The sequence below is a fragment of the Artemia sp. Qi Xiang Cuo genome, chromosome 15 (genome assembly GCF_049724085.1).
Source record: "Artemia sp. Qi Xiang Cuo chromosome 15, ASM4972408v1, whole genome shotgun sequence".
Classification (NCBI taxonomy): domain Eukaryota; kingdom Metazoa; phylum Arthropoda; class Branchiopoda; order Anostraca; family Artemiidae; genus Artemia; species Artemia sp. Qi Xiang Cuo.
Window position 1 is genome coordinate 37,759,634 of NC_142808.1, and position 26,040 is coordinate 37,785,673.

Consider the following 26,040-nt stretch of genomic DNA (forward strand, 5'->3'; position numbering starts at 1 on the left):
GGCCACTTAACCTAACCTAACCTAACCTAACCTTAACCCTAGTTAGGTTAGGTAACCTAACCTAACCTGGGTTAGGTTAAGACCACTTAACCTAACCTAGTGGCCGGCCACTTAACCTAACCTAACCTAACCTAACCTAACCCTAGTTAGGTTAGGTAACCTAACCTGTCCGGGGGTGGGGGACCCACCTGCGGTGGGCCTTCAGTCTGTGATCCCGGGTGGTGTGGTGTCCGTCCGTGGTCAGCCTTCGGATCCGTGGCTCCCATTAGACGATTTAGGAAAAAGGTGATGCGGGAGGGTGAAGCTAGTTACCCTTCCAATTATTTTTGTTACTTAAAAGGATCACTAGAATCTTTTCAATTAGAATGATCCCTCTCTCGACTGTTGTGTTTCGAGTTGGAGTACAAATCTTTTCAACCCCCAACTTTTAGCGGTTTATTTATAAATTTCATAACTTAAAAACCTATCCCCCCGGTGCTGAAGAGTCCATTTTATCTCTAAAGACATAGTTATTGTGGCTTTTAATTATGTTGAATAAAAGATCCATCTAAAAATTGATTATACGATTTTTTAAAAATATTAACATTATGACGAGAACTTTCAAATATCAGGAGTTACTTTGTTCACATAAAAAAATAACTTTATTTCTGAAAAACAAGTCATAGAATGGCTTATGTCATTGGGGGACTTATGCAAATGAAAAGAAGACATAAAATGAACTTGTTTTCCATGATCCTATAGGTCAACATTTATTAATTTGATTATTGAAAGGAAATATACCGTTATTACCGCATATTATTTAGTGTTTAGATGACATCAACCTCAGTGCATATTGAAATAAAGATATACATATATATAAAGTAATGAATAGTTCAAATGAAGTCACCGGTCCTTCGATGGTTAATGTATTTTTAAATTTTAATTTATATTTTCCCCTATGGATTTTACATATTTGAACCATAGAAATATATTTTATTTCTATAATTTTTCTTACAAAAACGTGACGATTTGGAATATCCAGATCTGTAAATTAGGTATCTGTAAGCCACATTTTGCATACCAATAATTAGAATTAACTATATTTTTTGCTAGAAATGCTCGACCCTTAAAATCATAATTTTGATCATGTGACTTTTGGAAAAAATGAGCGTGGGAGGGGGCCTATTTGCCCTCCATTTTTTATCACTTAAAAAGAGAACTAGAACTTTTAATTTACGTTTCAATAAGTCCTCCCACTATCTTATATGACCAGTGGGTCAATACAAAAACCCCTGGAACAAAAAAAAATAAATAAATAAAAATAAACACGCATCAGTGATCTTTCTTCTGGTAAAAAAGCAAAATTCAACATTTTTTGTATATATGAGCTTGAAACCTCTATAGTAGGGTTATTTGATACGATGAATATGATGATGTGATTTTCATTAAGGTTTTATAACTTTTAGGGGGTATTTCTACCATTTTCCGAAAATCAGCCATATTTTCTCAGGCGCGTAACTTTTTATGGGTATGACTAAACTATATATTTAAAATCAGCATTGAAATCTGATTCTTTAAAGGAAATGTCAACTTGCTTTACCTTCATGGAGCTAAAAACCTGTTTTCAATAGTTTCGGTTACCATTGAGCCGGGACGCTACTTACTTACAATTAGTTAACAAGAACTCTTTGAACACGATCGTATGACTCGAATAGAATTCAGAATGTCTCTTCAAAAATAAAGATCATATTTATACATTTTCAAAAATCTCACTTTACGTTTCCAGCTTAAAGTTTCATGTTTAGCCGTATTGCAGAGGTATGAACTGATCATTTTGCTATTATACTTTCTTTTGTGTGTTCAAGCAATTTTAAGTCACATTAACACAACAATTTACATTTTTCTTTTTTATTTTTATAAGGAATTCAACATTTTTAGACGAATTGCATTTTTAAAACAGGAAACTTATTCAATATATCTTACTTGTTATTTATTTTTTAATAGACTTACTAATATTTAAAACAATGAACCTTTATAGTTTTTTATATGATATCTTATACTAAATTTTTAGCAGTATTGCAGTTGAAAAAAATGTTAATAGGGAAATTTTACTATCTTTTGAGTGTTAATGCAATTTAAATTTTAATATAAATTTAAAAAACCATTTATATCTATTACAATGTTTTTGAAATATTTAATTTGTGCCGTATTGCATATTTAATAAATGAACATTTTTCATTTTTTGAAACTTTTGTGTGTTTAATAGATGGACTGTCTAATAATTAAAACATATACCCTTTAGTTTTTGTGTGTGTGTGTGTGTGTGTGTGCGTGTAATTTTTTGTGTGTGTAAGTTTTGGCGTGTGTGTGTTAGTTTTCGTGTGTGTGTGTGTAAGTTTGTGTGTGTGTGTGTGTGTGTTAGTTAGTTTTTTTGCATGTGTGTGTGAGTTTTTTTTGTGTTCCTGTGTATTTTTTTGTGTGTGTGTGTGTGTGTGTGTATGTTTTTGTGTTTGTGTAAGTGTTGGTGTGTTTGTGTTTGTTGTCGTGTTTGTGTGTGTGTGTAAGTTTTGTGTGTTTGTGTGTGTGTGTGTGTGTGTAATTTTTTGTTTGAATTTAATTGTTTTTGTGATTGTTATTTTTCGTGTGCATGTGTAAGTTTGTGTGTGTGTGTGTGTGTGTGTAAGTTTTTGTGTGTGTGTGTGTGTGTGTGTAAGTTTGATAGTGTGTGTGTAAGTTTTGGTGTGTGTGTGTTAGTTTTCTTGTGTGTGTGTGTGTCTTTTTTTGTGTGTGTGTGTCAGTTTTTGTGCGTGTGTGTAAGTTTTTGTGTGTGTGTAAGTTTTTGTGTCGTCTAATGTGAATTTCAACCATTCAGGCTGGTGGACTAAGACCCCAATTCTGAGCTAGTGAATTTCCACCATTCGGGCTGGTGGACTAAGACCCTAATTCTGAGTTAGTGAATTTCCACCATTCAGGCTGATGGACTGAGACCCCAATATTGAGCTAGTGGATTTCCACCATTCAGACTGGTGGACTAAGACCCCAATTCTGAGCTAGTGAATTTCCACCGTTCAGGCTGGTGGACTGGGACCCTAATACTGAGCTGGTGGACTAAGACCCTAATTTTCCAACTCTTGCATTTCATGACAAAAATTCAAAATGAACAAGCCTGAAATAGCAAACTAGTCACCCCAAACTATTGGTTTCAGTCAACACACACCAACGATGGTCTAAGAAACCTAGCTCAGAAAAGCCTGAAATAGCAAATTACACATCCCAAATCAAAATTTTCTGACACCACAAACCTGTGAAAAGCTAAGAAACCTAGCTCAGAAAAGTCGAAAATAGCAAACTACACATCCCAAATCATAGGTTTCAGACATCACACACCTCTGAAAGAATAAGAAATCCAACTCAGAAAAGCCCGAAATAGTAATTTACATATCCCAAATCATAAGTTTCAGATAGCATTCACCTACGAAATACTAAGAAACCTTAGCTCAGAAAAGTCTGAAATAGCCAACTATACATCCCAAACTCGAAGTTTCAGACAACAAACACCTATGAGTGACTAAGAATCCTAGCTCTGAAAAGTCCAAAAAGCAAACTATACCTCCCAAATCATAATATTCTGAAAGGACACACCTATGAAAGGCTAAGAAATCTAGCTCAGAAAAGTCAAAAATAGCAAATTAACCATCCCAAATCATAGGTTCCAGTCAACACACACCTATGAATGGCTAAGAAATCCTGCTCAGAAAAGTCAAAAAATAGCAACCCATAAATCCCAAATCATAGGTTTCAGTCACCACACACCTAAGAAAGACTAAGAAATCCGGTTATGAAAAGTCAGAAATAGCAAATTACATATCCCAAATCGTAGGTTTCAGACAACACTCACCTATGAACGGCTAAGAAATCTAGCTCAGAAAAGTCAAAAATAGCAAACTAGTCATCCCAAACTATAGGTTTCAGACAAAAAAACACCTATGAAAGGCTAAGAAATCCAGCTCAGAAAAGTCAAAAGTAGCAATCCACCACTCCCAAATCATAGGTTTCAGACAACACACACCTATGAAAGACTAAGAAATCCAGCTCAGAAAAGTCAAAAATAGCAAACTACACATCCCAAATCATAGGTTTCAGACACCACACACCAAAGAAAGACTAAGAAAACAAGCTCAGAAAAGACAAAAAAATAAAACTACTCATCCCAAACTATAGCTTTCAGACAACATTCACCTACGAAATACTAGAAAACCTTAGCTCAGAAAAGCCTGAAATAGCAAACTACACATCCCAAATCATAATGTTCTAACAACACATATCTATGAAAGGCTAAGAAACGTAGCTCAGAAAAGTCGAAAATAGCAAACTACACATCCCAAATCATAGGTTTCAGACACCACACACCTATGAAAGACTAAGAAATCCAACTCAAAAAGCCCGAAATAGTAATTTACATATCCCAAATCATAAGTTTCAGACAGCATTCACCTACGAAATACTAAGAAACCTTAGCTCAGAAAAGTCTGAAATAGTCAACTACTCATCCTAAACTCGAAGTTTCAGACAACAAACACCTATGAGTGACTAAGAATCCTAGCTCTGAAAAGTCCAAAAAGCAAACTACACCTCCCAAATCATAATTTTATGAAAGGACACACATATGATATGCTAAGAAATCTAGCTCAGAAATGTCAAAAATAGCAAATTAACCATCCCAAATCACAGGTTTCAGTCAACACACACCAAAGAAAGACTAAGAAACCTAGCTCAGAAAAGTCAAAAATATCAAACTACTCATCCCAAAATATTGGTTTCAGACAACATTCACCTACGAAATACTAGAAAACCTTAGCTCAGAAAAGCCTGAAATAGCAAACTAAACATCTCAAATCATAATTTTCTAACAACACATACCTATGAAAGGCTAAGAAACCTACACATCAATGAAAGACTAAGAAATCCAACTCAGAAAAGTCAAAAATAGCAAACTACATATCCCAAATCATAAGTTTCAGTCAGCACACACCAACGAAAGTCTAAGAAACCTAGCTCATAAAAGCCTGAAAAATCAAACTACTCATCCCAAACTATTGGTTTCAGACAACATTCACCTAGGAAATACTAGGAAAACTTAGCTCAGAAAAAGCCGGAAGTAGCAAACTACACATCCCAAATCATAGGTTTCAGACAACACACATCAACGAACGACGACGGCCCGGGGAGGGTGTTTGGGGGACCCTTGAGGGTCGGGTGGTCCTTTGGGAGTCCAGGGTCCTTTGAGGACCAGGGAAGGGTCTTTGAGGGTCTGAGGAGGGCGTTTGGGGGTCCGGAGAGGCAGTTGGGGACCAGTGGAGGGTCTTTGGGACCCCGTTGGTCCTTGGGGAGCTCGATGGGCCTTTGGGGACCAGAGGAGGACCTTTGGGATACCGGGGAAGGGCCTTTGGGGCACAGGGAGGGCCTTGGGGGGGCTGGGGGCACTTGAGGACCGATTGGTCCTTTGGGAGCCCGGTGGACCTTTGGGGGCCGGGGGAGGGCCTTTGGGGGTCCGGGGGGCCAGTTGGGAGCCGGGGGGACATTTGGGGACCGGTGGAGGGTCTTTGGAACCCCGTTGGTCTTTTGGGAGCTCGATGGGCCTTTGGGGGGCCCGGGGAGGGCCGTTGGGGGTCTGGGGTGGGCGTGTGGGGGGGCGGGTGGCCATTTGGGAGGTTGGGGGACCTTTGTGGGTCCGGGGGGGCAGTTGGGGGCCTGGGGGACCTTTGGGGACCGGTGGAGGGCCTTTGGGAGCTTGGGGGGCCTTTGAGTACCGGGGGGCTTCCTTCGGGGTTGGGGTGGGGGATTGGAACCCTTTGGGGTTGGGGTAGGGGACCTCACAACACTGTTCAAATGGAACTTGTGTATTATAATGACCACAGAGTTTCACCCTCAAATTCTCTTCTAAAACCTTTCTTAAAATCTTCTTTCAAATGGCTCAAACTGTTTCGCCAAAATAATCCCATAAAATGGATAAAACGGTTTCACCCAAATAATCCATAAACGTAATTTCAGCGTGTTCCTTTTGTTTGGCATCTCTGCGCTAACCCATTTCAAATTTCTAGGAAACCCTTTCCTACGTTAATCTCTTCATATCATAAATTTTCCTAGCTAAACTATTAGGGTTTCGTTAGAATATCAATTTATCTCTCTGACTTAAAGCTCCGTGAAGCCGTATTTAAAAATAGAATTTCTATCTCTTTAGACTCCCGCATAATTCCAAGATAACATGTGATGTCAATTATAATTCCTGACACTAAAGATCAATGAAGCCCTATTTAAAAATATAATATTAATTTTTCTCTCTGTCATAAAGAATTTTTATCCCTCAGACCTAATATTAAAGAAGACTTAATATTTCTTAATTCTCCCATTCGTTAATCAATAATGTCCCCTAGCAATTATTTACATCAATTTTACAGATGATATTTCTCAGGATAAGATAAACAATCCAATCAGAATGAAGGTTTGTTTCTTTCGTCAACAAAACCACAGACCTAAGAATATATAAGCCTAAATATTTTTTAATTCTCCCCTTCGTGAATCAATAATTTCCCCGCCGAGTATGTAAATCAATTTCTCAGGTGCTATGCTCGTGAATCAATAATTCCCCCGCCGATTATGTAAATCATCCCTCGTGTCATTCGCACGTGGCCAAACAACAACAGATCGATTGACCTTGACACACACACATTAGACTCGATCGATAATCCTTGAATAAATTATGTCCCCCATCGATTATGTAAATCACCCTCGTGTCATTCGCACGTGGCCAAACAACAACAGATCGATTGACCTTGACGTACATCAATTTCTCAGGTTAAGCTAGCCAAACAACAATGAAGCCATGTTTGTTTCTTAATTTCCCCTTCGTGAATCAATAATTTCCCCTAGCGATTATGTAAATCAAGTTCTCAGACCAGGCTAGCCAAACAACAAAGAAGCCATGTTTGTTTCTTAATGTCCCCTTCGTGAATCAATAATTTCCCCTAGCGATTATGTAAATCAAGTTCTCAGGCCAGGCTAGCCAAACAATCTCGTAACATTCGCGTCCAGCATGTCCATTCTCAGAGAGAAATCCATAAAACAGACATGAATTGCTGTTGACATACATAAATGTGACAAAGTTCCTGTTTTTCAAATTCTCACTGACAAAAACCATTAAAACAGACATAAATGTGAGAAAATTCATGTTTTTCAAATTCTCACTGACAAAAACCATAAAACATAAATAATTTGATTTTGACATCCGAGAAAAACATCAAATAAATCGAACAACACACATATCCATCCATGAAAACAACAATAAATGTGAAAAAATTCATGTTTTTCCAAGTGAGAAAATTCCTGTTTTTTCATTCTCACTGAGAAAACCATAAACCAAGTGGTGGGGTCACGAGTATAAGACCCCTCTCTACTCACCATCTTTACTAATAATACTACCGAGGTAAGTGAAGCTGCCCACCTTGTCAATCTTTTCATTATCCGACGTCACCTTTTAATCTTCACTTATTCCGAGCCTTAGTGAGTAAGTCTTTTTAACATTACTTTTCAAACCTATTCTAGCACCCTGAACTCGCAAAACCTCTAAAACTTCATTCATTTTGCTCACACTTTCATCTAGGATGCTTAAATCATCAGCATAATCTAAGTCCAGGAGACTTTCTCTTCCCAATTTGATTCCGTGGTCTACCATTGCCTTTCCTGTGCTCCTTAAGCTGAATAAAATGGCTATCTCAAAATTTTGATTGGGTGACTTCGGGAAAAAATTAGCGTGGGAGGGGGCCAAGTTGTCCTCCAATTTTTTGGCCACTTAAAAAGGGCACTATAACTTTTAAGTTACATTCAGATGTTTCCTCTTACGATATCCTAGGACTACTGGATCGATACGATCACCCCTGGGGAAATGAAAAATAAAAAAATAAATAAACACGCATCCGTGATCTTTCTTCTGGCAAAAAATTCAAAATTCCACATTCTTGCAGATAGGAGCTTGAAACTTCTAGAGTAGGGTTCTCTAATATGCTGAATCTGAATGTGTGATTTTCATTAAAGTTCTATGACTTTTAGGGGTTGTTTCCCGCTTTTTTAAAAAATAAGGCAAATATTCTCAGGCACGTAACTTTTGATGGGTAAAATTAAACTTAATGAAACTTATATATTTGAAATCAGCATAAAAATGTGATTCTATTGTTGTATCTATTGGTATCAAAATTGCGGTTTTTAGAGTTTTGGTTACTATTGAGCCGGGTCGCTCCTTACTTACAGTTCATTACCACGAACTGTTTAAAAGTTCGAATTTTGTTCCAATTCTTCAAAAATGACCCCTGTATCACCAAGGCCATTAATTAGAATAAATAGCTCTTATGGAAGTACTAAAAAATCTTTGGCTTAAAGAGCAAGGAATCAACTAGGGGGCGAACCCAATCATATACGTAATAATTTCTGTTCGTTTTAAGTTTTGATGTTGCTCCTTGCTTTCAATTGAAAAACTATTTTTTTTTTTTTTATTTCTGATCTTTTTTTTAAATAGTACCAGGAAAATCCGGCGCCCCATTCATAGCAATGTCCATTCCCCCATGGAAAGATCCTTCCACATAACCCCCGACCCATTCCCCCCCCCCCCACTACCAGAAAAAATCCCCCCTAAAAACGTCTGTATACATCCCAATAACCAATACAATATGTAAACATTGGGTAAAATTCATAGCTTTCAGCCCCCCCCCGGAGACTTTGGGGATTAAGTTATCAAAAAAGACGTAGTTATTATATTTTCGACCATGCTGAACAAATTGGTTATCTCAAAACTTTGATCAGGTGACTTTGGGAAAAAAATGAGCATGGGAGGGGCCTAGTTGCGCTCTAATTTTTTGGTCAATTAAAAAGAAGCACTAGAACTTTTAATTTTCGTTCGAATGAGCCCTCCCACGATATTCTAGGACCACTTGGTTGATACGATCACCACTGGAAAAAAAAACAAAAAAAAAACACGCATCCATGATCTTTCTTCTGGCAAAAAAAATACAAAATTCCACATTTTTTCAGATAGGAGCTTGAAACCTCTACAGTAGGGTTCTCTGATCCGCTGAATCCAATGGTGCCATTTTCATTAAGGTTCTATAACTTTTAGGGGGTGTTTCCCCCTTTTTTCAAAAATCAGGCAAATTTTCTCAGGCGCGTAAATTTTGACGGGTAGAACTAAACTTGATAAAACTTATATATTTGAAATCAGCAAACAAATTTGATTCTTTTGATGTACATGTTGGTATCAAAAGTCAGTTTTTTAGAGTTTCGGTTACTATTGAGCCGGGTCGCTCCTTACTTACAGTTCTTTACCACGAACTGTTTGATTGATTTAACGTGAAAGAAGGAACTTAAATTTTTATGTGCCAATATTAAAATTGTTTGCATGCTCTCTCTCAGCAATTGGGGTTGCCAAATTACATTCCCTCCCCTACCCATAGACAAAATATTGCGGCGTATGTGCCAACCTTCGATAATCAAACAGTTCGTGGTAACGAACTGTAAGTAAGGAGAGACGCGGCTCAATAGTAACCGAAATTCTAAAAAACAGAGTTTGATGACAATAGATACATCAAAAGAATCAAATTTCTATGCTGATTCCAAGTTTAATAAATTTCATTAAGTCAAATGTTACCATCAAAAATTACGAGCGTAAGAAAGTTTGCCCTATTTTCGAAAAAGAGGGGAAACACCACCAAAATGTTTCACAGTCTTAGTGAAAATTGCACCATCAGATTCAGCATATCAGACATGGGAATTTTCCATGGAATGCGTGAAAGAAATGCAGAAGAAACATCAAGGATACGTGTTTATTTGTTTGTTTGTTGTATTTTCCGGGGGTGATCGAACCAAACCAGTTATTCTAGAAGATCGGGAGAAGGCTCATTTAATCAGGAATCTAAAGTTCTAGAACCCTTTCTTAACCAAAAAGATTAGAGGGCAACTAACTCCCATGCCCTTTTTCCCTAAAGTCGTCTGATGTCATTGTGAGATATATATTTTATTGAACATAGATGAGAGGTTCAATAACTATGCCTTTGGGGGTAACATGACTCCCTGGGGAAAGGTCTGTAAGTTACGAAATTTGCCCATTGTTTACGTGCAGTAATTGTTATTAGGGGAGGAGACTTTCTGCTTGACGGAATTTCCCATGATGAGAGTTGTCCGTGAGTAGAGAGCTATCTTATACTCCGATCAGGGCTCCTTATATGGGCATAGAGTCATTAGGGAGAATCGGTCAATGACCTCTTTCTCCAGGTGTGTTTTTGGCACGCCCTTAGCGAATGTCAATGTTGTTATTGTTTCCGAGGTGAAATGCCAAGGTCAATGTTGTTTTGAACAGAGTAATTAGAGAGAACACGTGGTTAATGGGGTCAATGTTGTTGTTGTAAGTGCACGCTCGAGGCAGATGTTATGATCCGGAAATAGTATTTGTTGTTGTTATTCGAGCCAAATGTTGTTGTTGTTCGAAGCAAAGTTAATGACATTTCCTTCCTGTTCGAGGCAGATGTTATGATCCGGAAATAGTATTTGTTGTTGTTATTCGAGTCAAATGTTGTTGTCGTTCGAAGCAAAGTTAATGACATTTCCTTCCTGTTTGAGGCAGATGTTATGATCCGGAAATAGTATTTGTTATTGTTATTCGAGCCAAATGTTGTTGTCGTTCGAGGCAAAGTTAATGACATTTCCTTCCTGTTCGAGGCAGATGTTATGATCCGGAAATAGTATTTGTTATTGTTTCCGATCCAAATGTTACGAGTTCCCGGGAAACAGTTAGATCCCCCTTCTCCGCCAATCAGCGAGTCGGTTACATCCCCCTTCTCAGCCAATCAGAGGGCTTGCTTACATCACCTTCTACGTCAATCCGGGGGGGGGCGGAAATATTAGAAAAAGAGGATTGCAGATTGGGTTAGTTTAGATTTTTAGTTTATTATTTTATTACCTATTTAGTTTAGATTTTTAGTCTATTTTAAGTTTTTTTTATTACCTTTATTTAGTTTAGTTTCAGTTTGGTTTAGTTTAGATTTTAGTTTAGTTTTAGTTTAATGTTTAGTTTAGTGTTATAATTTATATTTTTTTTAGTTTTAGTTTATTTTTATATTAGTGTTTAGTTTTAGTTAGAGTTATAGTTTAGTAGTTTAGAGATTAGAATTTATTTTTAGTTTAGTTTTAGTTAGTTTAGTTTAGTTTTAGATTAGTGTTTAGTTTTAGTTAGTTATAGTTTAGTTTAGTTTTAGACTAGTGTTTAGTTTTAGTTTAGAGTTTTAGTTAGTTTAGTTTAGTTTTAGATTAGTGTTTAGTTTTAGTTAGAGTTATAGTTTATTAGTTTAGAGATTATAATTTATTTATAGTTTAGTTTTAGTTAGTTTAGTTTTAGTTTATTATAGATTTTTATTTTGAGTTTTAGTTTACTTTTAGTTTTTTTTAGTTAAGAGTTTTCGTTTTACATATGAGTTTTAGTTAGAGTTTTAATTTAGTAGCTTAGTTTGGTTTTAGTTTAGTTTTAGATTAGTGTTTAGTTTTAGTTAAAGTTATAGTTTAGTAGTTTAGGGATTAGAATTTATTTCTAGTTTAGTTTTAGTTATTTTAGTTTTAGTTTAGTCTAGATTTTTAGTTTAGTTTTAGATTAGTGTTTAGTTTTAGTTAGAGTTTTATTAGTTTAGTTTTAGTTTAGTCTAGATTTTTAGTTTTAGTTTTAGTTTACTTTTAGTTTAGTTTAGATTAGAGTTTTAGTTTAGCTACAGTTTGCTATAGAGTTTTAGTTAGAGTTTTAATTTAGTAGCTTAGTTCGGTTTTAGTTTAGTTTTAGATTAGTGTTTAGTTTTAGTTTAGAGTTTTAGTTAGTTTAGTTTAGTTTTAGATTAGAATTTATTTCTAGTTTAGTTTTAGTTAGTTTAGTTTTAGTTTAGTCTAGATTTTTAGTTTTAGTTTTAGTTTACTTTTAGTTTAGTTTAGATTAGAGTTTTAGTTTAGCTACAGTTTGCTAAAGAGTTTTAGTTAGAGTTTTAATTTAGTTTGGTTTTAGTTTAGTTTTAGATTAGTGTTTAGTTTTAGTTTAGAGTTTTAGTTTAGTTTTAGATTAGTGTTTAGTTTTAGTTTAGAGTTTTAGTTTAGTTTTAGATTAGTGTTTATTTTTAGTTTAGAGTTTTAGTTATTTTAGTTTAGTTTTAGATTAGTGTTTAGTTTTAGTTAGAGTTATACTTTAGTAGTTTAGAGATTAGAATTTATTTCTAGTTTAGTTTTAGTTAGTTTAGTTTTAGTTTAGTCTAGATTTTTAGTTTGAGTTTTAGTTTACTTTTAGTTTTTTAGTTAAGAGTTTTTGTTTTACATATGAGTTTTAGTTAGAGTTTTAATTTAGTAGCATAGTTTGGTTTAATTTTAGTTTTAGATTAGTGTTTAGTTTTAGTTTAGAGTTATAGTTTAGTTTAGTTTTAGATTAGTGTTTAGTTTTAGTTAGTTATAGTTTAGTTTAGTTTTAGATTAGTGTTTAGTTTTAGTTTAGAGTTTTAGTTAGTTTAGTTTAGTTTTAGATTAGCGTTTAGTTTTAGTTAGAGTTATACTTTAGTAGTTTAGAGATTAGAATTTATTTCTAGTTTAGTTTTAGTTAGTTTAGTTTTAGTTTAGTCTAGATTTTTAGTTTGAGTTTTAGTTTACTTTTAGTTTTTTTAGTTAAGAGTTTTCGTTTTACATATGAGTTTTAGTTAGAGTTTTAATTTAGTAGATTAGTTTGGTTTAATTTTAGTTTTAGATTAGTGTTTATTTTTAGTTTTGAGTTTTAGTTTATTTTTATTTTAGTTTTAGTTAGTTTATTTTTAGTTTAGTCTAGATTTTTAGTTTAGTTTTAGATTAGTGTTTAGTTTTAGTTAGAGTTTTAATTTAGTTTTAGATTAGTGTTTAGTTTTAGTTTAGAGTTTTAGTTAGTTTAGTTTAGTTTTAGTTTAGTCTAGATTTTTAGTTTTATTTTTAGTTTACTTTTAGTTTTTTTAGTTAAGAGTTTTCGTTTTAAATATGAGTTTTAGTTAGAGTTTTAATTTAGTAGATTATTTTGGTTTTAGTTTATTTTTAGATTAGTGTTTAGTTTTAGTTTAGAGTTTTAGTTAGTTTAGTTTTAGTTTAGTCTAGATTTTTAGTTTTAGTTTTAGTTTACTTTTAGTTTAGTTTAGATTAGAGTTTTAGTTTAGCTATAGTTTGCTAAAGAGTTTTAGTTAGAGTTTTAATTTAGTAGCTTAGTTCGGTTTTAGTTTAGTTTTAGATTAGTGTTTAGTTTTAGTTTAGAGTTTTAGTTTAGTTTTAGATTAGTGTTTAGTTTTAGTTAGAGTTATAGTTTAGTTTAGTTTTATATTAGTGTTTAGTTTTAGTTTAGATTTTTAGTTAGTTTAGTTTTAGTTTATTCTAGATTTTTATTTTTAGTTTTAGTTTAATTTTAGTTTAGTTTAGATTAGAGTTTTAGTTTAGCTAAAGTTTGCTAAAGAGTTTTAGTTAGAGTTTTAATTTAGTAGCTTAGTTTGGTTTAATTTTAGTTTTAGATTAGTGTTTAGTTTTAGTTTGGAGTTTTAGTTTAGTTTTAGTTTAGTTTTAGTTAGTTCATTTTTAGTTTAGTCTAGATTTTTAGTTTAGTTTTAGATTAGTGTTTAGTTTTAGTTAGAGTTTTTATTTAGTAGCTTAGTTTGGTTTTAGTTTAGTTTTAGATTAGTGTTTAGTTTTAGTTTAGAGTTTTAGTTAGTTTAGTTTAGTTTTAGTTTAGTCTAGATTTTTAGTTTTAGTTTTAGTTTACTTTTAGTTTTTTTAGTTAACAGTTTTCGTTATATATATGAGTTTTAGATGGATTTTTAATTTAGTATCTTAGTTCTGTTTAATTTTATTTTTTTATTAGTGTTTAGTTTTAGTTTAGAGTTTTAGTTTAGTTTAGTTTTAGTTTAGTCTAGATTTTTAGTTTTAGTTTTAGTTTACTTTTATTTTAGTTTATATTATAGTTTTAGTTTAGATAAAGTTTTCTAAAGAGTTTTAGCTAGAGTTTTAATTTAGTAGCTTATTTCGGTTTTAGTTTAGTTTTGATTAGTGTTTAGTTTTAGTTTAGAGTTTTAGTTTAGTTCTAGTTTAGTTTTTATGGTTAGTTAGAGTTATAGTTTAGTTCAGTCTTAGATTAGTGTTTAGTTTTAGTTTAGAGTTTTAGTTGGTTTAGTTTTAGTTTAGTCTAGAGTTGTAGTTTTATTTTGAGTTTACTTTCAGTTTAGTTTAGATTAGAGTTTTAGTTTAGCTACAGTTTGCTAAAGAGTTTTAGCTAGAGTTTTAATTTAGTAGCTTAGTTCGGTTTTAGTTTAGTTTTAGATTAGTGTTTATTTTTAGTTTAGAGTGATAAATTAGTTTAGTTTTAGATTAGTGTTTAGTTTTAGTAAGAGTTATAGTTTAGTTTAGTTTTAGATTATTGTTTAGTTTTATTTTAGAGTTTTAGTTAGTTTAGTTTAGTTTTAGATTAGTGTTTAGTTTTAGTTAGAGTTATACTTTAGTAGTTTAGAGATTAGAATTTATTTCTAGTTTAGTTTTAGTTAGTTTAGTTTTAGTTTAGTCTAGATTTTTAGTTTGAGTTTTAGTTTACTTTTAGTTTTTTAGTTAAGATTTTTCGTTTTACATATGAGTTTTAGTTAGAGTTTTAATTTAGTAGCTTAGTTTGGTTTAATTTTAGTTTTAGATTAGTGTTTAGTTTTAGTTTGGAGTTTTAGTTTAGTTTTAGTTTAGTTTTAGATTAGTGTTTAGTTTTAGTTATATTTATATTTTATTATTTTATAGATTAGAAATTATTTCTATTTTAGTTTTAGTTAGTTTAGTTTTAGTTTAGTCTAGATTTTTAGTTTTAGTTTTAGATTACTTTTAGTTTAGTTAGATTAGAGTTTTAGTTTAGCTACAGTTTGCTAAAGAGTTTTAGTTAGAGTTTTAATTTAGTAGCTTAGTTTGGTTTTAGTTTAGTTTTAGATTAGTGTTTAGTTTTAGTTAGAGTTATACTTTAGTAGTTTATAGATTAGAATTTATTTCTATTTTAGTTTAGTTTTAGATTAGTGTTTAGTTTTAGTTAGAGTTATAGTTTAGTATTTTAGAGATTAGAAATTATTTCTAGTTTAGTTTTAGTTAGTTTAGTTTTAGTTTAGTCTAGATTTTTAGTTTGAGTTTTAGTTTACTTTTAGTTTAGTTTAGATTAGAGTTTTAGTTTATCTAAAGTTTGCTAAAGAGTTTTATCTAGAGTTTTAATTTAGTAGCTTATTTATGTTTTAGTTTATTTTTAGATTAGTGTTTAGTTTTAGTTTAGATTTTAGTATTGTTTAGTTTAGTTTATTTTTAGTTATGGTTTTGAAGTGCCTAAAGGGAAAATAAATGCCGTTGTTCGTGTAGTTTCTTCAATGTCATAACGTTAACTAATAGCCTTTTCTACTGTTCACCAGAAGATATACCGTAATTTCATTGTCGAAAATCTCGGTGACTACACGTAGATCCTCGAGCGTTCTCTGATTAAGATCCAGCAAAATGTAACCATAGGGCTTGCTAGTCACCTGTTTGTAAGCTGACAACAGAAATTTTGGGGTGCCGGGGTATATCTGTTTATTGAGAGTTATTAGCGAGCTAGAATCACGAACGACTCGATAGATAATATAGATAGTGTAATTCAAAGCAAGGGTTCACATACATTTGCTCTGATGAAACAGATTGGGTAAAACTAGGGCTATGGAAATATGTTCATGATGAGATCGGACAGTGAACAACTGCAGCATTTCCTGTGAGAACTGTTCAATGGATTCAGTTAAATCATCAATAATCAGCCACGAGTTTGATTAAATACTATTGAAAACATCAAGTCCTCGTATGAACTGTATTGGTAGGCTGTGGCAATAGCTTTTATTTTATCAAAGGACTCTTGCCAAATACTATAGCAATAGTAGATTTTTTTCGGCTTTTCCAAAAACATTTTATCGCAATTTTGAATTATTCTAGCTAAAAATGTTGTTTTCCCCGACATTGAGTGACCATACAGAAACGATCTGAAGGGTGTTTTAAATTGATACATGCTGTTGACAACAGCCGGACTATGACTAACTGTAAACCACATGTGTCCCATGAGTAGGTAGTAATTTTCCCATAGATCTATCTATTCAAGAACAAAAACAATATTTCATGGCAACATTTATTACAGCAATATGAACACTTATTCAAAGTGACAAAATTTCATGGTCAACATGAAAACTCTATTTGTTCAACATGAACAATGATAACACTTTTTTGTCTTTAAACACTTTTGTCCATCTACAGCACTTTTTTGTACATCAACACTTTTCTGTACAACACTTTTCTATACAACAACATGAACACTTGTTCAACGTGACAAAATTTCATTGGTCAACATGAAAACTCTATTTGTTCAACATGAACAATGATAACACTTTTTGTCTTTAAACACTTTTCTGTACAAAAAAAACAACAAACACTTTTCTATACAACACTTTTTGTACAACAGAAAATACACACACTTGGAACATGAACTAGTAGCACAGTTGAACATTATGAATTTAAAGGTGGGATCCCCCCCCCCCAGGGCCGCGGGGCCGAAGGCCGGCCGGCCGCGGGCGGGACCCCCCCCCCCCAAACCCCCCTGGGCGGCTGCGGGAAGGGCCCCCACCCCCGGGAGCTGCGATGGAAAAAATAGTTGTCGTCACTGCTATGGGTTAGTGGTGGTGGTTAGTGCTTGGGTTAGATGAGGTTGAGTGGTTAGTTGGTTAGATTAGTTTATCCAGACCAAGTTGATTACGATAGTCTACGCATTCAACTCGATCTGAAATACGGTAGTGGCCGTGGGGTAGGACACTCACGCCATTCTCTAGCACATAGACCTTGTCAGATATACACGACATTGCATTTTTCTCCACTCTCACAGTATAATTTCTATACTGTAGAGAGCGAATTCCTAGCACTTGTGCTCTTGGCACTAGGCTACTTTCTACACAGTCTATGTACACGCTCATGTTAAAATTGCTCTTTACAAAACGTTTAGGCACCCCTGTACATGTCTTCTTTTCATCCCCACTATGTGTTTCCACGCAATAAACTTCGGGACCCGGGAACACCCCCCTAGATATCAAATCACTCCCCGTTTCAGATTTTAATTTTAATAGTTGGTTGGGGGCTTGACGTTTCACCAGCTCGGGGTAGAGGGATGGATTCCAGTTGGTGAAATCCATCCGCGAGCTGATGTGCACCCCATTTTGCAAATCACCCAATAAATCTTCAGTTTTTACCTTTAGCAGCAGAGAATCGGTCTCCCCATAATAAACTTGAACCTCCCCCTCCCGGGGCCAGTGCACCTTGCAAACATTGTAAAATAATGACAACATGAGCTTCTTTGAAATTTCAAGTACTGAACTACCTCCTGCGATATTCTTGTTCATTACTACAGTTCGCTTTTTCCTGTGTAGAAGAACCATGCAAGCCTCTATGCTCGTGAATGATGTGAAATTAGGGTCGGCAATAATTCGTGCACACTCTAGAGGGTCAGTCACGACGTCGCAGCGAGATCTATTACGTACGCTTTCACACATTTTTCCAAACGCTGAATTTACAATGAGCTTATACAATTCCTTCTCTACCTTAGAATTTTCCCTAGAACGTTTATCGACAAAAGTATCGATAAACGTTTTCAAATAAGGTTTGAAAACGTTTATCGATACTTTTGTCGATAAACGTTCTAGGGCAAATTCAAAGGTGGAGAAGAAATTGTACAAGCTCATTCTAAATTCAGCGTTTGGCAAAATGTGCGAAAGCGTACGTAACAGATCTCGCTGTGACGTCGTGACTGACCCTCTAGAGTGTGCACGAATTATTGCCGACCCTAATTTCACATCATTCACGAGCATAGAGGCCGGCATGGTTCTTCTACACAGGAAAAAGCGAAATGTAGTACTGAACAAGAATATCGCAGGAGGTAGTTCAGTACTAGAAATTTCAAAAAAGCTCATGTTGTCGTTCTTTTACAATGTGTGCAAGGTGCAATGGCCACGGGAGGGGGAGGTACAAGTATATTATGGGGATACCGATTCTCTGCTGCTAAAAGTAAAAACTGAAGATTTATTGGGTGATTTGCAAAATGGGTGCACATCAGCTCGCGGATGGATTTCACCAACTGAATCCATCCCTCTACCCCGAGCTGGTGAAACGTCAAGCTCCCAACCAACTATTAAAATTAAAATCTGAAACGGGGAGTGATTTGATATCTAGGGGGGTGTTCCCGGGTCCCAAAGTTTATTGCGTGGAAACACATAGTGGGGATGAAAAGAAAACATGTAAAGGGGTGCCTACACACTTTGTAAAGAGCAATTTTAACATGAGCGTATACAAAGACTGTGTAGAAAGTAGCCTAGTGTCAAGAGCACAAGTGCTTGCAATTCGTCTCTACAGTATAGAAATTATACTGTGAGAGTGGAAAAAAATGCAATGTCATGTATATCTGACAAGGTCTATGTGCTCGAGAATGGTGTGAGTGTCCTACCCCACGGCCACTACCGTATTTCAGATCGAGTTGAATGTGTAGACTATCGTAATCAACTTGGTCTGGATAAACTAATCTAACCAACTAACCACTCAACCTCATCTAACCCAAGCACTAACCACCACCACTAACCCATAGCAGTGACGACAACTATTTTTTCCATCGCAGCTCCCGGGGGTGGGGCCCTTCCGCAGCCGCCCAGGGGGTGAGGGGGGGGGGGTCCCGCCCGCGGCCGGCCGGCCTTCGGCCCCGCGGCCCTGGGGGGGGACCCGACCTTTAAATTCATAATGTTCAACTGTGCTAGTTCATTTTCCAAGTGTGTGTATTTTCTGTTGTACAAAAAGTGTTGTATATAAAAGTGTTTGTTGTTTTTTTTTACAGAAAAGTGTTTAAAGACAAAAAGTGTTATCATTGTTCATGTTGAACAAATAGAATTTTCATGTTGACCAATGAAATTTTGTCACGTTGAACAAGTGTTCATGTTGTTGTATAGAAAAGTGTTCTACAGAAAAGTGTTGATGTACAAAAAAGTTCTGTAGATGGACAAAAGTGTTTAAAGACAAAAAAGTGTTATCATTGTTCATGTTGAACAAATAGAGTTTTCATGTTGACCATGAAATTTTGTCACTTTGAATAAGTGTTCATATTGCTGTAATAAATGTTGCCATGAAATATTGTTTTTGTTCTTGAATAGATAGATCTATGGGAAAATTACTACCTACTCATGGGACACATGTGGTTTACAGTTAGTCATAGTCCGGCTGTTGTCAGCAGCATGTATCAATTTAAAACACCCTTCAGATCGTTTCTGTGTGGTCCCTCAATGTCGGGGAAAACAACACTTTTAGCTAGAATAATTCAAAATTGCGATAAAATGTTTTTTGGAAAAGCCGAAAAAAATCTACTATTGCTATAGTATTTGGCAAGAGTCCTATGATAAAATAAAAGCTATTGCCACAGCATACCAATACAATTCATACGAGGACTTGATGTTTTCAATAGTATTTAATCGAACTCGTGGCTGATTATTGATGATTTAACTGAATCCATTGAACAGTTCTCACAGGAAATGCTGCAATTGTTCACTGTCCGATCTCATCATGAACATATTTCCATAGCCCTAGTTTTTTACACAATCTGTTTCATCAGAGCAAATGTATGCGAACCCTTGCTTTGAATTACACTGTCTATATTACCTATCGAGTCGTTCGTGATTCTAGCTTGCCAATAAATCTTAGTAAGCAGATATAACAAGATGCCCAAACAATTCTGTTGTCAGCGTACAATCAGGTGACTAGCAAGCCCTATGGTAACATTTTGATGGATCTTATTTCAGAGTACGCTCGAGGATCTACGTGTAGTCACCGAGATTTTCGACAATGAAATTACAGTATATCTTCTGGTGAACAGTAGAAAAGGCTATTAGTTAACGTTATGACATTGAAGAAACTACACGAACAACGGCATTTATTTTCCCTTTAGGCACTTCAAAACCATAACTAAAAATAAACTAAACTAAACAATACTAAAATCTAAACTAAAACTAAACACTAATCTAAAACTAAACTAAAACCGAACTAAGCTACTAAATTAAAACTCTAACTAAAACTCTTTAGAAAACTGTAGCTAAACTAAAACTCTAATCTAAACTAAACTAAAATTAAACTAAAAATAAAACTAAAAATCTAGACTAAACTAAAACTAAACTAACTAAAACTAAACTAGAAATAAATTATAATCTATAAACTACTAAACTATAACTCTAACTAAAACTAAACAATAATCTAAAACTAAACTAAACTATAAATAAATTCTAATCTATAAACTACTAAAGTATAACTCTAACTAAAACTAAACACTAATCTAAAACTAAACTAAAACCAAACTAAGTTACTAAATTAAAACTCTAACTAAAACTCTTTAGCAAACTGTAGCTAAACTAAAACTCTAATCTAACTAAACTAAAAGTAATCTAAAACTAAAACTAAAAATCTAGACTAAACTAAAACTAAACTAACTAAAACTAAACTAGAAATAAATTCTAATCTCTAAACTACTAAACTATAACTCTAACAAAAACTAAACACTAATCTAAAACTTAACTAAAACTAAACTAAAACTCCAAACTAAAACTAAACAATAATCTAAAACTAAAATTAAACCAAACTAAGCTACTAAATTAAAACTCTAACTAAAACTCATATGTAAAACGAAAAATCTTAACTAAAAAACTAAAAGTAAACTAAAACTCAAACTAAAAATCTAGACTAAACTAAAACTAAACTAACTAAAACTAAACTAGAAATAAATTCTAATCTCTAAAATACTAAATTATAACTCTAACTAAAACTAAACACTAATCTAAAACTAAACTAAACTAAATAAAACTATAAACTAAAACTAAACACTAATCTAAAACTAAAATAAACTATAACTCTAACTAAAACTAAACACTAATATAAAACTAAACTAAACTATAACTCTAAACTAAAACTAAACACTAATCTAAAACTAAACTAAAACCGAACTAAGCTACTAAATTAAAACTATAACTAAAACTATTTAGCAAACTGTATCTAAAATAAAAATATAATCTAAACTAAACTAAAAGTAAAATAAAACTAAAAATAAAAATCTAGACTAAACTAAAACTAAACTAATTAAAACTCTAAACTAAAACTAAACACTAATCTAAAACTAAACTAAACTATAACTCTAACTAAAACTAAACACTAATCTAAAACTAAACTAAAACTCTAAACTAAAACTAAACACTAATCAAAACTAAACTAAAACCGAACTAAGCTACTAAATTAAAACTCTAACTAAAACTCTTTAGCAAACTGTAGCTAAACTAAAACTCTAATCTAAACTAAAATAAAATTAAACTAAAACTAAAACTAAAAATCTAGACTAAACTAAAAATAAACTAACTAAAACTCTAAACTAAAACTAAACAATAATCTAAAACTAAACTTAAACCAAACTAAGCTACTAAATTAAAACTCTAACTAAAACTCATATGTAAAACGAAAACTCTTAAATAAAAAAAATAAAAGTAAACTAAAACTAAAACTAAAATCTAGACTAAACTAAAACTAAAATAAACTAACTAAAACTATAAAATAAAACTAAACACTAATCTAAAACTAAAATAAAACCAAACTAAGCTACTAAATTAAAACTCTAACTAAAACTAAACACTAATCTAAAACTAAAATAAAAATCTATAATAAACTAAAACTAAAATAAATAAAACTAAACTAAAACTAAACTAAAACTCCAAACTAAAACTAAACACTAATCTAAAACTAAAATTAAACCAAACTAAGCTACTAAATTAAAACTCTAACTAAAACTCTTTAGCAAACTGTAGCTAAACTAAAAATCTAATCTAAACTAAAATAAAATTAAACTAAAAATAAAACTAAAAATCTAGACTAAACTAAAACTAAACTAATTAAAACTCTAAACTAAAACTAAACACTAATCTAAAACTAAACTAAACTATAACTCTAACTAAAACTAAACACTAATATAAAACTAAACTAAAACTCTAAACTAAAACTAAACACTAATCTAAAACTAAACTAAAACCGAACTAAGCTACTAAATTAAAACTCTAACTAAAACTCTTTAGCAAAATGTAGCTAAACTAAAACTCTAATCTAAACTAAACTAAAAGTAAACTAAAACTAAAAATAAAAATATAGACTAAAATAAAAATAAACTAAATAAAACTCTAAAATAAAACTAAACAATAATCTAAAAATAAACTAAAACCGAACTAAGCTAATAAATTAAAACTCTAACTAAAACTCATATTTAAAACGAAAACACTTAACTAAAAAAAACTAAAAGTAAACTAAAACTCAAACTAAAAATCTAGAATAAAATAAAAATAAACTAAACTAAATAAAACTCTAAACTAAAACTAAACACTAATCTAAAACTAAATTAAAACTCTAAATAAAACTAAACACTAATCTAAAACTAAAATAAAAATATAGACTAAAATAAAACTAAAATAACTAAAACTAAACTAAAACTAAAATAAAACTCCAAACTGAAACTAAACACTAATCTAAAACTAAAATAAAACCAAACTAAGCTACTAAATTAAAACTCTAACTTAAACTCATATGTAAAACGAAAAATCTTAACTAAAAAAACTAAAAGTAAACTAAAACTCAAACTAAAAATCTAGTCTAAACTAAAACTAAACTAACTAAAACTAAACTAGAAATAAATTCTAATCTCTAAACTACTAAAGTATAACTCTAACTAAAACTAAACGCTAATCTAAAACTAAACTAAACTAACTAAAACTCTAAACTAAAACTAAACACTAATCTAAAACTAAACTAAACTATAACTAACTAAAACTAAACACTAATCTAAAACTAAACTAAACTATAACTCCAAACTAAAACTAAACACTAATCTAAAACTAAAATTAAACCAAACTATGCTACTAAATTAAAACTCTAACTAAAACTCATATGTAAAGCGAAAACTTTTAACTAAAAAAACTCAGAATAAAAATCTAGACTAAACTAACACTAAACTAACTAAAACTAAACTAAAAATAAATTCTAATATCGAAACTACTAAAGTATAACTCTAACTAAAACTAAACACTAATCTAAAACTAAAATAAACTAAATAAAACTCTAAACTAAAACTAAACACTAATCTAAAACTAAACTATAACTCTAAACTAAAACTAAACACTAATCTAAAACTAAACTAAAACTCTAAACTAAAACTAAACACTAATCTAAAACTAAACTAAAACCAAACTAAGCTACTAAATTAAAACTCTAACTAAAACTCTTTAGCAAACTGTAGCTAAACTAAAACTCTAATGTAAACTAAACTAAAAGTAAACTAAAACTAAAACTAAAAATCTAGACTAAACTAAAACTAAACTAACTAAAACTAAACTAGAAATAAATTCTAATCTAAAACTAAACTGAACTAACTAAAACTCAAAACTAAAACTAAACACTAATCTAAAACTAAACTAAAACCGAACTAAGCTACTAAATTAAAACTCTAACTAAAACTCTTTAGCAAACTGTAGCTAAACTAAAACTCTAATCTAAACTAAACTAAAAGTAAACTAAAACTAAAACTAAAAATCTAGACTAAACTAAAACTAAACTAATTAAAACTCTAACTAAAATTAAACACTAATCTAAAACTAAACTAAAAATCTATACTAATATAAAACTAAACTAACTAAAAATAAACTAGAAATAAATTCTAATCCCTAAACTACTAAAGTATAACTCTAAATAAAACTAAACACTAATCTAAAAATAAACTAAAACAAAAATAATCTACTAAATTAAAACTCTAACTAAAACTAATATTTAAAACGAAAACTCTTAACTAAAAAAAACTAAAAGTAAACTAAAACTCAAACTAAAACTCAAGACTAATCTAAAACTAAACTAACTAAAACTAAACTAGAAATAAATTATAATCTCTAAACTACTAAACTATAACTCTAACTAAAACTAAACACTAATCTAAAACTAAACTAAACTAACAACTACAATAATCTAATCTCTAAACTACTAAACTATAACTCTAACTAAAACTAAACACTAATCTAAAACTAAACTAAAACTAAACAAAATATAAATTATAAACTAAACATTAAACTAAAACTAAACTAAAATCTAAACTAAACCAAACTGAAACTAAACTAAATAAAGGTAATAAAAAAAACTTAAAATAGACTAAAAATCTAAACTAAATAGGTAATAAAATAATAAAATAAAAATCTAAACTAACCCAATCTGCAATCTTCTTTTTATAATATTTCCGCCCCCCCCCCCTGATTGACTTAGAAGGAGATGTAAGCAAGCCCTCTGTTTGGTTGAGAAGGAGGAGGTAACCGACTCGCTGATTGGCTGCGAAGGGGGATCTAGGTGTTTCCCGGGAACTCGTAACATTTGGCTCGGGAACAATAACAAATACTATTTCCGGATCATAACATCTGCCTCGAACTGGAAGGAAGTGTCATTAACTTTGCCTCGAACGACAACAACATTTGGCTCGAATAACAATAACAAATACTATTTCCGGATCATAACATCTGCCTCAAACAGGAAGGAAATGTCATTAACTTTGCTTCGAACGACAACAACATTTGACTCGAATAACAATAACAAATACTATTTGCGGATCATAACATCTGCCTCTAACAGGAATGAAGTGTCATTAACTTTGCTTCGAACGACAAGAACATCTGACTCGAATAACAACAACAAATACTATTTCCGGATCATAACATCTGCCTCGAGCGTGCACTTACAACAACAACATTGACCCCATTAACCACGTGTTCTCTCTAATGACTCTGTTCAAAACAACATTGACCTTGGCATTTCACCTCGGAAACAATAACAACATTGACATTCGCTAAGGGCGTGCCAAAAACACACCTGGAGAAAGAGGTCATTGACCGATTCTCCCTAATGACTCTATGCCCATATAAGGAGCCCTGATCGGAGTATAAGATAGCTCTCTACTTCCGTGGGGAGGGAAGTTTCCAGGGGAAATTTTACACTGAGGAAATTTGCCAAAATTCTCATGCGAAATCTCTTATATTTGTCTTAATTTGTCTTTGCCGATTCAATTTTACATGTGGGGATGTTCTGGGGAAATTTTCTGCGAGATTGAAATTTTCTGGAGGAATTTTCACGGGGGGTGGGAGGATTTTCTGAAAATCCCCCAGGAAAGAAGAGAAATTTACCGAAGAGGGGGGGGGGGGTTGTAGCAAGTGCAGAATTTAAGGGCAAAATTGTAGCAAGGGAAATATTCCGAGGGAGTGGTTAAATTTTTTCAACTAAAATACTGAGTGACATTAAAAATTAAAACAAATAAAACATTTTCCGTATATGAGGGAGGTTTCCCCTCCTGAGTACTTCGCTCTTTACGCTAAAGTTTGAATTTTTGTCCAAATTCTTATGACTCCTGAAACACAAGGACCGTTTATTTAGAATAAATTTTTTTGTTCTAGAAAACTTCAGCGTTTCACAAGGGGTGGGAGGATTTTCTGAAAATCCCCCAGGAACGAAGAGAAATTTACTGGGGAGGGGGGGGGTTGTAGCAAGTGCAGAATTTAAGGGCAGAATTGTAGCAAGGGAAATATTCCGAGGGAGTGGTTAAATTTTTTCAACTAAAGTACTGAGTGACATTAAAAATTAAAACAAATAAAACATTTTCCGTATATGAGGGAGGTTTCCCCTCCTGAGTACTTCGCTCTTTACGCTAAAGTTTGAATTTTTGTCCAAATTCTTATGACTCCTGAAACACAAGGACCGTTTATTTAGAATAATTTTTTTTGTTCTAGAAAACTTTAGCGTAAAGAGCAAGGTATTGAGGAAGGAGCAACTCCCTCATCAAGGCCGTATCCAGGGGGGTTACCCCGTTTTAACCCCCCCCTCCCCGAAATTTTT

At 32.6% G+C, this 26,040-nt stretch overlaps 1 protein-coding gene across 1 annotated transcript in view; it reads left to right on the forward strand.

Moving 5' to 3' along the window:
• LOC148943638 (uncharacterized) overlaps nucleotides 1–26,040 on the forward strand; it is a 308,181-nt gene that overhangs the window by 4,947 nt on the left and 277,194 nt on the right. The gene's annotated exons all lie outside the window — the stretch shown is intronic.